We start from the raw sequence: 12534 nt of genomic DNA on the forward strand, positions 1-12534 counted from the left end.
TGCTCAATAGTATTTTTCAAACATTTTTGTAGACGACTGGTTTATTGCATTATTTACATATTTTAAAATGTTTGCTTAACTGGCTGCTCAAATTTAATCTATAAACTAGGTCTTAGAAATGAATATTAATATGTAGTCTGATTTTCTGTATACAAATTTAAAAGAAAAGCTGATTTGAAACACAAATGGGCAATTCAATTTAATAACCGCGAGCAAAAAACGAATCTTTCTTCCATTATCTGGCCATTCGCGACAGCCCTTCTCCCTGTCAGTTATTATTTGACAGGTAGGCATGGCAATGGAGGAATAGAAAGATTTTTCACTTATATGAATTCACAATGGGTTTAAAGAAAAATCAAAAACTGAAAATGGGGTATGGTCATGAATTTTCCATCATACTTTATTTTTGATAAAATGGGGTTAAAACCCCGAAATTATAAGAATTTGAGCATATCTCCACAGTTAAAAGTGCATCTCTACAAATTGATTTCCAGCTTTCTTAGCGGCCAAGATTTGAGCAATGTTTTTCGATATAAAATACTAGCAGAGCACCCGACGTAGTTCGGGTATAAATAAAAGCAGTACTATATAGACTATAATATATTAGACTAATCCCAACCCTCATTTGTATGGGAGATGCCACGTACGTTTTTCGTTATACCCAGTGTTTCTGAAGGGGGTAGGGATTGGTCTTATATAACCACTCACCTATTTTCAGTCGTCTAGCCTTAATACTTTCAGATATATTGACTACGAAAAATTCCAGTTGTATGGGAGGTGCCTATAGTGTTAACTACTTTGTACTCTTTACTTTAATTTTTAAAATAATTTTAATTGAGTTTTCGTGTTAACTTAAAATTTTGAATAACTTCAAAAAAAAGAAAATTCTAATTAGTATTAAAATATCTAAACTCAAAAATAAACAAAAATAAATTTTTAAAAATAAAATAAATATTTGGTTTATTACCAAATATATTGGCGATCCCACCAACGAACTTTATATGTTTATGTGATGTGCAAAAACAATACCAAAAAATTTAAGGATGTATTGCAAAAATCTTAAAAGTTAATGAACGAAAAGGATTTAAGCACACTACAGCAGAGAAATATAAAAGCCTGTAGAATTTTTTCAACACATTTTCATTACAAAAAAAAAAAAAAAAAAAACAGTGGAATTTGCAGTGTTTTCTGTTCCAACGGCAGTGACTATACATGCTTGCCACTAACGGAATACGGAGTAAATTTTAAAATCACTAATGTACTACGAAAAACTGAACATGATTTAAGACATTTACAAGATATTTTAAGTTATTATTTATGTACAATAAACCTAATTAACAACAACATCATAAAAGAAATAAATAAAAATATTAAATCCAAATACAGATTACGACAAATTAATTAATAATAATCCGAAAATGGAACCCAAATTTTACCAGATTTATGAACAAAAATTGAAAATAATCAAAAGCAATTAACTTTTCTACATTCACTTATTCGTATGTGTATGTATACACATTTATTTATTTATGTAATATTCTGTGCGTACGACATTTATTCCACGCACATATCATCGAAACGAAAATTTATAAAAGTTGACCAAGTATTTTCTCTTATAACAAAGAGATTTTTGTGTGAACTTTGTGTATAATAAATTATTTAATTGAGTATACACTACGTCAACTTTTCAGCGAACAAATCATATTGTATGCCATTTTTTGGAATCATTCGTAACCTGTCCTCTTCACTAATTACAAAGCCATTTCATAACAAAGCCATTGCATAACAAAACCATTGCATAAACATCAACAACGATGTATTTAATGATTATCACGTCAAAAAAACGCAATTAATTCGCTTAAAATCTTTACAATCATCAATCAACTATTTATTAATTTTAATATTTTTTTATTAAATTTAATTTTATGTAAGTACAATTTTTATTTTAATATTAAATTAAAAATTTTGCAAATATAATATAAATTAAAATTTTATAATTTTAAACCTTTTAGATTTTCAAATTTATTTTAAGATTATTTTTATATTTTAACAATTTTATATAAATTATTTAAATCTACTTTTTTTTATATAAAAATAAATATTTTATTTAAATTGTTAACTCCCTTTCCAAAAAAATTCTTAAATATTTTCTAATTTTCAAATTTTTCATTTAATTTTTTTTTTTTCATATGGTTCTACGTTCACCAATACGAACCCGTAATTTTACAAATTCGGAAAATCAAAATAACAACCATACAAATAACATCATGACTCACAATACAACTCAAAATTCTAACATTAATACAACACAAAACAACATCTCTAATATAACACAAGATACTTCAACACAAGATAACTTTACAAATTTTCCTTCTACTAAATCTATTAAATTACCACAATTTTGGCAAGATTGTCCTGATGCCTGGTTTTTGCTTGTTGAAGGACAATTTGAAATTAACAATATCAATGATGATAATTTAAAATTTCAAAATGTTCTAATTACTCTTCAACGAGATACTATATCTAAAATTTTAGATGTTATTAACCCTCCTCCTCTTTTTAATAAATATGATACAATCAAAAAAATTCTATGTGAAAGATTTTCTCTTAGCGAAGAAAAACGATTAGAACAATTATTTTCAAAAACTGAACTTGGTGATCGTTCACCATCTGAATTATTCAGATTTATGAAATCACTTATAGGTTCTGACTTCATAGTTAGTCAAGAATTACTCTTTAAATTGTGGATTCGTAAATTACCACAGGAAATACAAATTCATTTGACTTCCAACAATAATCAAAACAGAGATGAAATTATTATTTTAGCTGACAAACTTTTTGATTTAATCAATAAACCTCATTCTTCCAAATCTCCTGTAGTATAAATAACAATATTTTAGAACAATGCGTTAAAAATTTAACTGAATTAACCACGGCTATTTTTCAAAATTTAAATAAAATTTCTAATGATATTAATCAATTACAAATCCGTTCAAGATCTAAAGATAGAAATAGATCTAAATCTCGAAATTTTTCAGGATCAAGAAATTTTTCAAACAATCGTAATTTTACTTCACAAACAAATATTTGTTGGTATCACAAAAAATTTAAGAATAACGCTCTTAAATGTATACCCCCATGCAAGTTTAATCAAAATCACAATTCAAATTCCGAACAAAATTTAAACTGAAACGATCCATTATGACGGTGACGGATAATGGAACTATTATTAAACCTACTCGTCGCCTATTCATATTTGATAAATTCAATAAACTTAATTTTCTTATCGATACAGGTGCAGTTGTATCAGTTATTCCTTTTTCTAAATTTAAAATTTATAAAAGAAATTCGGATCTTACTTTGACTGCAGCAAACGGTTCTTCAATTGAAACTTTCGGTACAAAACTACTTAAAATTGATTTAGGTTTAAGAAGAGATTTTGAATTTCCATTCATTATTGCGAATATTGATACACCAAATTTAGGAGCAAACTTTTTAGAAAAATTCAGAATTATTGTCAATATTAAAAATAAAGAAATAATGGATTCTACTACAAAAATTAAAGTTACTGGATCTTCTGGATTTTCTGATATTTTCTCACTCAAAATTCCTATTGTCGAAAATAAGTTTTCAAAATTACTTAATGAATTTCCATCTATTACCTGTGAACCAGATTATACTAAAAAAGTTAAACACCATACGGTTCACAGGATAGAAACAAAAGGTATTTTACCATTTTCGAAACCCAGACGTCTTGATCCAATCAAACTTAAAATTGCTAAAGCTGAATTTGAATTTTTAGTTAAAACTGGTATATGCAGACCCTCAAATTCTCCTATTGCATCTCCACTTCATCTCGTTCCTAAAAAAGAACCAAATGATTGGAGACCTTGCGGAGACTATCGAAGACTTAATTTTATTACTACACCAGATCGGTATCCTTTACCACATATTCACGATTTAACAATTGATTTAAAAAACAAACAATTTTTTTCCAAAATTGATCTTGTGCGTGCCTACCACCAAATTCCAATGGCAGAAGAAGACATTCATAAAACTGCAATAACTACCCCTTTTGGAATGTTTGAATTCGTAAGAATGCCTTTCGGTTTACGAAACAGTGCTCAAACTTTCCAACGCTTTATTAATGAAGTATTTTCTGATTTCGATTTTGTATTTACATACATTGATGACATTCTTATTGCCAGTGATAATGAAGATCAACATATAAATCATTTAAAATCAGTTTTCAAAAGACTTGAAGAATATAATTTAAATATCAAACCTTCAAAATGTACTCTCGGTGTAAATAAATTAAATTTTTTAAGTTACGAAATTTCAGGCGAAGGTATTAAACCATCTTTAGATAGAATTGAAATCATAACAAATTTTGAAAAACCAATTTCTATAAATAAATTACAAAAATTTTTAGGTATGATAAATTACTATCACAGATATATTAAAATGTTAGCAACAGAACTTAGTCCTCTGCATGAAATGTTAACACATGTAATTAAAAACAAACTCAAACAATTAAATTGGACAAATGAAACCACAACAGCTTTCGAAAATGTTAAAAAACTTTTTGCTAAAAATACTTTACTTACACATTTCGACAAAAATGGTACTTTATCATTAGCAGTAGATGCATCAAATGTTGCTATTGGAGCAGTTCTTCAACAAACTAGCAATAATATACTAGAACCTTTAGCTTATTTTTCAAGAAAATTAACTACAACAGAAACTAAATATTCAACATTTGATCGTGAACTTTTGGCTATTTATAATTCAATTAAACATTTTAAACATTTTCTTGAAGGTAGAACTTTTACTATTTATACTGATCATAAACCTTTAATTCATGTTCTAAATTCTAAAGTAGATAGATCTCCTCGTCAACTACGTCATCTTGAATATATTGCTCAATTTACAAATGATATTCAATATATACGTGGAAAAGACAATATAGTTGCCGACACACTTTCCCGTATTCCAGAAATAAATGCAATTTCAACTCAAGATATAAATTTAGAAACTTTATATAAAGAGCAACAAACTGATACATTTTTACAAAAAACCATTTCTGATCAAAATTCTATAAATAATTTAAAGGAAATTCATATTCCAGTTATTAATTTAAATATATGGTGTGATGTTTCTCTACAACCTTTTCGACCTTATGTTCCACATTCTATGAGAAGAATTATATTTGACAAAATTCACTCATTATCTCATCCAAGTATAAGAACAACTAGAAAATTAATTCAAAATAAATATTATTGGCCTAACATGCGTAAAGAGATTAACGATTGGACTTCATCTTGCATCAATTGTCAAAAATTCACCTCAAAATTTTTTACGGAATTAACTAAACTTTTAGGTTCTTATAAAATTCATACATCTCCTTACCATCCCCAAGCAAATGGCATGATAGAGAGATTTCATCGAACTTTAAAAGCAGCAATTATAGCATCAAACGACTCGGTTCATTGGTCTGACATTTTACCATTCATTCTACTTGGTTTACGAACTTCTATTAAAGAAGATTTAAAATGTTCGTCTGCTGAACTTGTTTATGGCCAAACACTTAGAATACCTGGTGAATTAATTATTTCAAATAGTAATAAAGAACATGATTTTTCTAATGACGCTCTTCATAAAATAAGAGAATATTTTTCGCTTGTTCGTTCTAAAGTTTTTCATCATAACAAAGAAAATGTTTTCGTTCCTAAACAATTAGAAAATTGTGAGTATGTTTTTGTTAAAGTTCTTCGTAAATCTAATTTAGAATCACCTTATGAAGGACCTTTTAAAGTTATCTCTAAGAAAAATAAAACATTTACAATTCAATACAAAAATACTATTAAAAATATTTCAATTGATTTACTTAAACCAGCAAACATACTTATTAACACTAATTTAAATACAAATACATTAAACAACAAAAAACAAAAAAAGGTTACTTTTAATATTAATTAATAATTTGTTTGTTTCAAATTTTCTTGGAGGGGGAGTAAATATAGTGTTAACTACTTTGTACTCTTTACTTTAATTTTTAAAATAATTTTAATTGAGTTTTCGTGTTAACTTAAAATTTTGAATAACTTCAAAAAAAAGAAAATTCTAATTAGTATTAAAATATCTAAACTCAAAAACAAACAAAAATAAATTTTTAAAAATAAAATAAATATTTGGTTTATTACCAAAGTGCCACGCCCCCTTTTTCGTTACACCCAGTTTTTCTGGAGGAGGTAGGGATTGGTCTCATATAACCACTCACCTAATTTCAGTCGTCTAGCCTGAATACTTTCAGATATATTGACTATGAAAAATTCCAGTTGTATGGGAGGTGCCACGCCCCCTTGTCGAAAACTTTTTGTATATAGTCTACCATAGATTGACGCACTAAGGGTATGTCATGGCAAAATTTCGTTCGATTCCATTCTGCGGTTTAGGCTGCAAGTCCAAACATACATACAGACATACTTTCACAAATATATAGTAGATTAATGTAAGATGTCTCTAATACTCTGTATAATATAATTTTCTGAAAATTTGTGTTTTGAGAAGTGCCCAATCTCTCGCATAACAAAAATGCAATGCGCGATATTCTTCCAAAGAGATTTAAGCCTTGCTGCTCTCCCAGCATCGTACTACTTTTTATTTTTTCTTATAAACCTCCTATATATTTTATTCCGCCTTCGCATGGCATCTGCAAGGCATACGTTTTTTCGCTAAAAAGCTTTTCGTTGCAAAAATTCACTTGAAGTGGTTGCTAAGCTTTTACCGAGAGGCGAACGCGCTTTGCTCATTTTTTTTTTTATTAAAAAAAAAAAAAAACAAAAAAAAAATAATGGTTTTTTAAGATTTTGATGTGGATTTTCCCGGGCCTTGAATTCAGGACCCTGTATATGGTAGGCGAGCACTCCACAACCACTCCACGGCTGTAACACTACATTCAACACAATTACACTTAACTGTTAAACTTCCCCTCTGACTTTTTTCCGACATTCTTATGCCTACTGGGTAGACAAAACAAATGCACACATACACACATACATACATGTGCACTCATAGGTCGTAATCAAAAACCCAGGTAAGGTTAAATGAGCGCTGTTGCGTTGGTGTGCATTTTAGTTTAAACATCCGCGCTTCGCCTAGAAAACACCCAACGGTAACTAGTAGACCCATACACAATCGAAATAGTTATAGTCCAATATTTATCAAAATGCTCAGCTTGAAACAAGGCATCACTTAAGCTATGCCCGTTGGTGTACACTCACGACAATTTGAGCAATAGAAATCGGATGTTTACCACGCCTACTCTTTATGCATCTAAAGCTTCAAAAAAAAACACCAAAAAACACGATTTTTCAATATATAATATAATAATATACATATCGGATTTTTGCAGGGTCGTCCCCAAACTTTATTTAATACAAATTTCATTTTTTATTGAACATTAAACAAAGTTTTCAAGCATCCTTTTTCGGGTCCCTTTCTGGTACTAGGATTCGATACCATGTACCAACATGATAGCCATTGTGCCTGTACTTATTCGGCTAGCATGTCTGTGCTGAAGTTTCTGATTTAATCTTAGTGCCCCTCTTTACTATTTCCTTTTATTCACTGGATCTGATGAAGGATCAACGGGTCACGAAAAATGTAATTCACGCATTGCTAGGTTTCAATAAAAGTCTGTAATTCAAAAATCTAATTTGTAATATGCCCTGAAACTAAAGCGTAAAATCGGGTTAGAACCACGCCCTTTTTAACACGCTTATTTGAGCCTCACTTGTATATGTATTTGTAATTATGTGTGTATGTAATGTATGTATGAAACTCTTTTAAAAGCGTTACGTATCACACATATGGTACGGATATGTGAGCGAGTAATGGGATTGGTTTTCAATAAAACAATGTGCCTATTATATTTATAAATAAAACATCTTAAGGCGGCCTGCGAGAAATCCATAATATAAAAATAAGTCGGGTTTTCCTTCCCGACGCTATAACTCCAGAACGCACGAGCCGATTTCCACGGTTTTGCATTCGTTGGAAAGGTCTCGGGCTCCGTGAGGTTTATAACAAATTCAGGATCGACGAACAGGGTCTCGAGATATAGGCCAAAACGTGGATCAGGGTAACACTAGGATGTGTGTATATTATGGATATCAAATGAAAGCTGTTGCTGAGAGCTTTAAAGGAATTCTCATTGTGATATTCGATTTAGTCGCATCAACCTGGCAAAACTGATAAATATGCATGCGAAGCCGAAATAAATACATGAATTAATAATACCCACATACATATTTACATACATCCTATTCGATTTGCCTGAAATTTGGTATATAAATTTGCCTGTATTTACGATGCTTTTTTCCGGGAAGTAGACCAGAGACGGACTGGGACTGGGATTAGGACTAGGACTGGGACTGAGACTGAGACTCGGAGTGGGACTGGGGCTGAGACTCGGAATGGGACTGGAACAAAATACATACCACCCTCTAGGACTGGCAATAAGATATAAAGAAAAATGAGAAAAACTTGAGAGAAGAGAAAAGAAAGGAGAAGTAGATTGACAAAAAGATAGAATGAGACGAAGATGGAGATAGATGAAGCGAAAAAGACGGAGGGTGGAGTGAATAAAAGGATTAGGAAAAAGTGAAGATGGGGGAGGGCAGAGTTAGACGGAGAAAAGTTTATTAAAATGTATGCAGATAGACCAAATATAGGGCAGAACAACGTCTGCTGGGTCTGCTAGTCTTTATGTAAATAGCAATAATATTTTATTTACAAAGTGTCATTGCAAAAGAAGATATATCAAAAAGTGTAAATTCTCTCTTAAGCAACAGCTCATGCAGAATTAAAGATATTGTGACGAATGTTAGCATCACTAAGCCGATACTAAGCAGACACTCGTATGTACGCAAACAAATCAATCATCATTTACACACATACATACAAGGTAGCGGAGAGATACTTACAAACGCATGCCATCATCAGCCGACGTAGTACTCACATATACACACGCATATAGCTACAAAGTGCAAATATACATGTATACGGTTGGTAACCAAGCATGAAGTTCACGAAATTACTACACCTTAGGACAAATGGGTGAACGAGGAAACCGAGAGTATAAAAGCAGCGCGAGCGAAGGCATGCCTAATCAGTTTTGATTTAAGCACGCTATTGGTTGTGAAGTTAAGTGTTATTGTGAAGTACTCTCAAATTAGTCTAATAATATTGGAGTTATTTATTCAACAGTTTAGCGATTCGAACGTTAGCAGAAGGTTTGGAATAAGTGGAATTTCACTAAATTCGTTACAATATGATGCTGTAGCTTTCTCTTAGTGTTGTTCTCTGAAACATAAATTCCAATCCTTTACCGAGATACCGAGCTGGGTATAATAAGTATGTGTATCGGAAAGAAAATTAATGAATTGTGTAATAGAAACTATACAAAACAATCTCAAATACGTTTTCTACAAATTTCACAAGCACAAGAGATCTGCTTGAAAATTGTTTAGGACTTGCAGAACTTTTTCAGGTATGCAGCTTTGTCGTCCATTAAATTTTAGTCCGACAAAGTACAATTTATAAGCCCCTGAAAATTCGCATTGATTTTTGACAACTTTATTTTTCTGACGGGTATTTCAGATTGTTTTGCATGCGAAGGGCGCATTGTTTTATTTTTTATACTTCTCGGATTTTCAAAGTTTTTTCGAAAACGTTTGCAAGATTGGTTTGAATTTATTTTTTAACTGTCCAAAATAAAGAAAAGAAAAGAAAAAATAATTGATAGTTTTGTAACAATTTTGAGGCTACTTTCGTGGATAAAACAACACTCACACGGAGTGTGACTTGGTATTGAGTGCAAAAGATTTTGCAGGATGAAATTAGTGTTTGGGAGAACAGCAAAATAATCTTAATATATATATCTCTTCTGTACATGTGTTTGTGACTGAAATCCTCCTCAACGACTCCACGAAATTTTGTGTGTGTGTTCAAGGGGATTTGAGAATGCTTTAAATTTACAATTTTGTCAGTTTTCTTTCTTATTTTCCGGGAAGTGAATCAGGGGTCAACCTATTTTAAAAAATTGTATGTATGGTGCGATTTGCACGATTTGCCTCCTTATTATTTGAAAAACTTTTATTTTCGGAAAGTGGGCCAAGACCGACCTATCCCACAAAAACTAATTTATAAAGCGATTTGCTTCGCACATACCTCTTTGACCAAGGAAATATGTGAGAAACCTTTCTTCCCGGGAGTTAGAGTCGGAGCGGTAGTTGGAGTGTAAGAGAAAGGGATTGAGACTGTACAGGGAAAGCGAGGCTCAGTTTTGAAATGTAGGCAAGCCAGTTTTCGGGCAGAACAAAGTCTGGTAGGTATATCTAGTATAGTTAATATATAAAATGACGTTATTGGTTAGCAATGAATGAACTTGCTTGCTCATATGCGTTTAACCCACCAAACCAAACCCCGTCTGATCAGCAGTTGAAGTTATCAGTTAAAGCTTTGAGCTGTTCGTGTGCGCTATGTAAGATGTTGTATAAGAGACTGATATTGAGTTGATGTTTATTTAAGATTTTTAGCATCTTGTCTTGAAGCTTTCTTAAGTAACAAAAATTTAAAATTTAATAGTTAGTTAGTTAATCAGCAGCATGACTTTCTGATAAGTTCGGTAATATTTCGGGATAACTTGTGGTTAAAGCATTTAATATTTTTTATCATTTTAGAATTTTGAAACTTTAGATTTAAAAAAAATGCAGTTGTTTATGTGCATATGTATGTAAATGAATTTAACATACAAACGAATAATTAACAGATAACAATACGAAGAATACTTGGGTTAGCAGCCATAAAATGGAGCTGCTTGAAAGGCTAACATCTACTTGTATGTATGTAGATAACATCTAAACATGTGTACGTATGTACATATTTAGATGCAGATGTCATCGACAAGCTCTTTTCATGCAAAAAGGCTTGATAAAGCGTGCATAGAGAAATTGAAAAAACGAATCACAATCAAAATAAATCATATAAAAGCATTGATATGAAATACGCAAGGATCTCATTAAAAGTCCTGCAGCGAAACGCACTAGTTCCGAACTAGCACAGAACTATATAATTAAGAGAAGGTATTACTTCTAATTCTATCCTCTCGAAGTGCTTTCAAATGATACTTTCATTACTGGTTCAGATGTAGGTCGTTCCGAAATAGTCGCTGCCTTTGCGTAATTAATTTCAATACATATAACATGTCGGTACAAGTGTGGCTACCAACTGTACCGCTCTGCATCCGATTAGTACCAGTTCGGAGGTAGCATTTAACCTGTAGTGCGAAACTAGTGCTTTGCGTGTCTGTCTCCCATTTTCACTGCAAGTAGGATGGTGATGGGCTAAACGGAAGTTAGTTTTCTAAATATAAAATTTAATATGTATTCCCATATGTTTTAAGATTTCACACCAAAATATTTTTTGGATAAATTTTAAACGGGGTATTCTCTCTGTCCAGAAACAACAAAATGCGTCTGTGAATGTTTTTCAAGGTTTCTACATTTTGTATACTCAAACCCATACAATTCGAATAGAAAATTTATAAATGTAACAAAAATGTTGAAACTGATTTTCAATTCCAAAGTATATTGAAATTTTGGCGCTAGATGGATAATCAGATGAAAACAATATTACTAGTGCAAGTGGTGCGTTCTCTGATTGATCATATTTGGTCTAGAAAACGTTAAATATTTTCTACTTTAACTATGCTTCTTAGACTGAGAGAATTGCCCTAATATTAAGAGAAGTTTGAAGTTTCACAGTCACTTTGCATGATAGAAAAGCTAAAACCCAAAATAGAGCTGAAAAATTATACATGCAGCGCTGCTAGTTGTGCTGCTTAGAATTTGTTTTTCTAGAAGTAGACGTTTTTAAACTGAATTCGAGATATTTTATCATTAATCTTATCTTGAATTAACGTTAATTTGTTTTGAGCTGCTAAAGACTTTGAATGCCACGAATATGGTTGCTGTTTTGTCATCGTCATCACATATGATAAAATTTATAGATAAGCCTTAAAACTTAATTAAATTGCGTTTATGCAAATGTATCTCTGTATGAAATGAAAATTGTATGCTGGAAGCGCAACCGCCCATTATTGACGACAGTTGTGCTCTCAAAATATTGTTGCCCTTTGGCCTAGTGATTGTGTTGATGTGTTTGCTGTTAAATATTCAGTGACGCCTCCAGCATTGGACCTGTTGATTGTATTTACAGATGAGTTACTTTTTTTCTGGCTTTGTGTTTGTGTAGGTTAATCGTATGCGCATTATTGTATTACAAATACAAGCAAACTTCAAGCGAAATGTGTAGGTATCCGCATTGTCAACCTCAGGAAGGTTAGGTCAGGTGAAAAGGGCGTGCGTGGGGAATTTATCACACTTCCACTAGGACACATTTTTGACCATTGTGAGTGCCCTCAGTGAATCCCAGGTAGCGGCACATTGAATCACCAGATTACTTTAACGA

The 12534-nt window shown here is 31.5% G+C and overlaps 1 protein-coding gene across 5 annotated transcripts in view; it reads right to left on the bottom strand.

Annotated features, from left to right (window-relative positions):
* The window catches only part of Ac76E (adenylate cyclase type 2 Ac76E), a 79097-nt gene that overhangs the window by 53305 nt on the left and 13258 nt on the right, over positions 1-12534 (bottom strand). The window lies entirely within an intron of this gene.

This window comes from Eurosta solidaginis, chromosome 5, assembly GCF_040869045.1.
Source record: "Eurosta solidaginis isolate ZX-2024a chromosome 5, ASM4086904v1, whole genome shotgun sequence".
In the NCBI taxonomy this organism is placed as follows: Eukaryota; Metazoa; Arthropoda; class Insecta; order Diptera; family Tephritidae; genus Eurosta; species Eurosta solidaginis.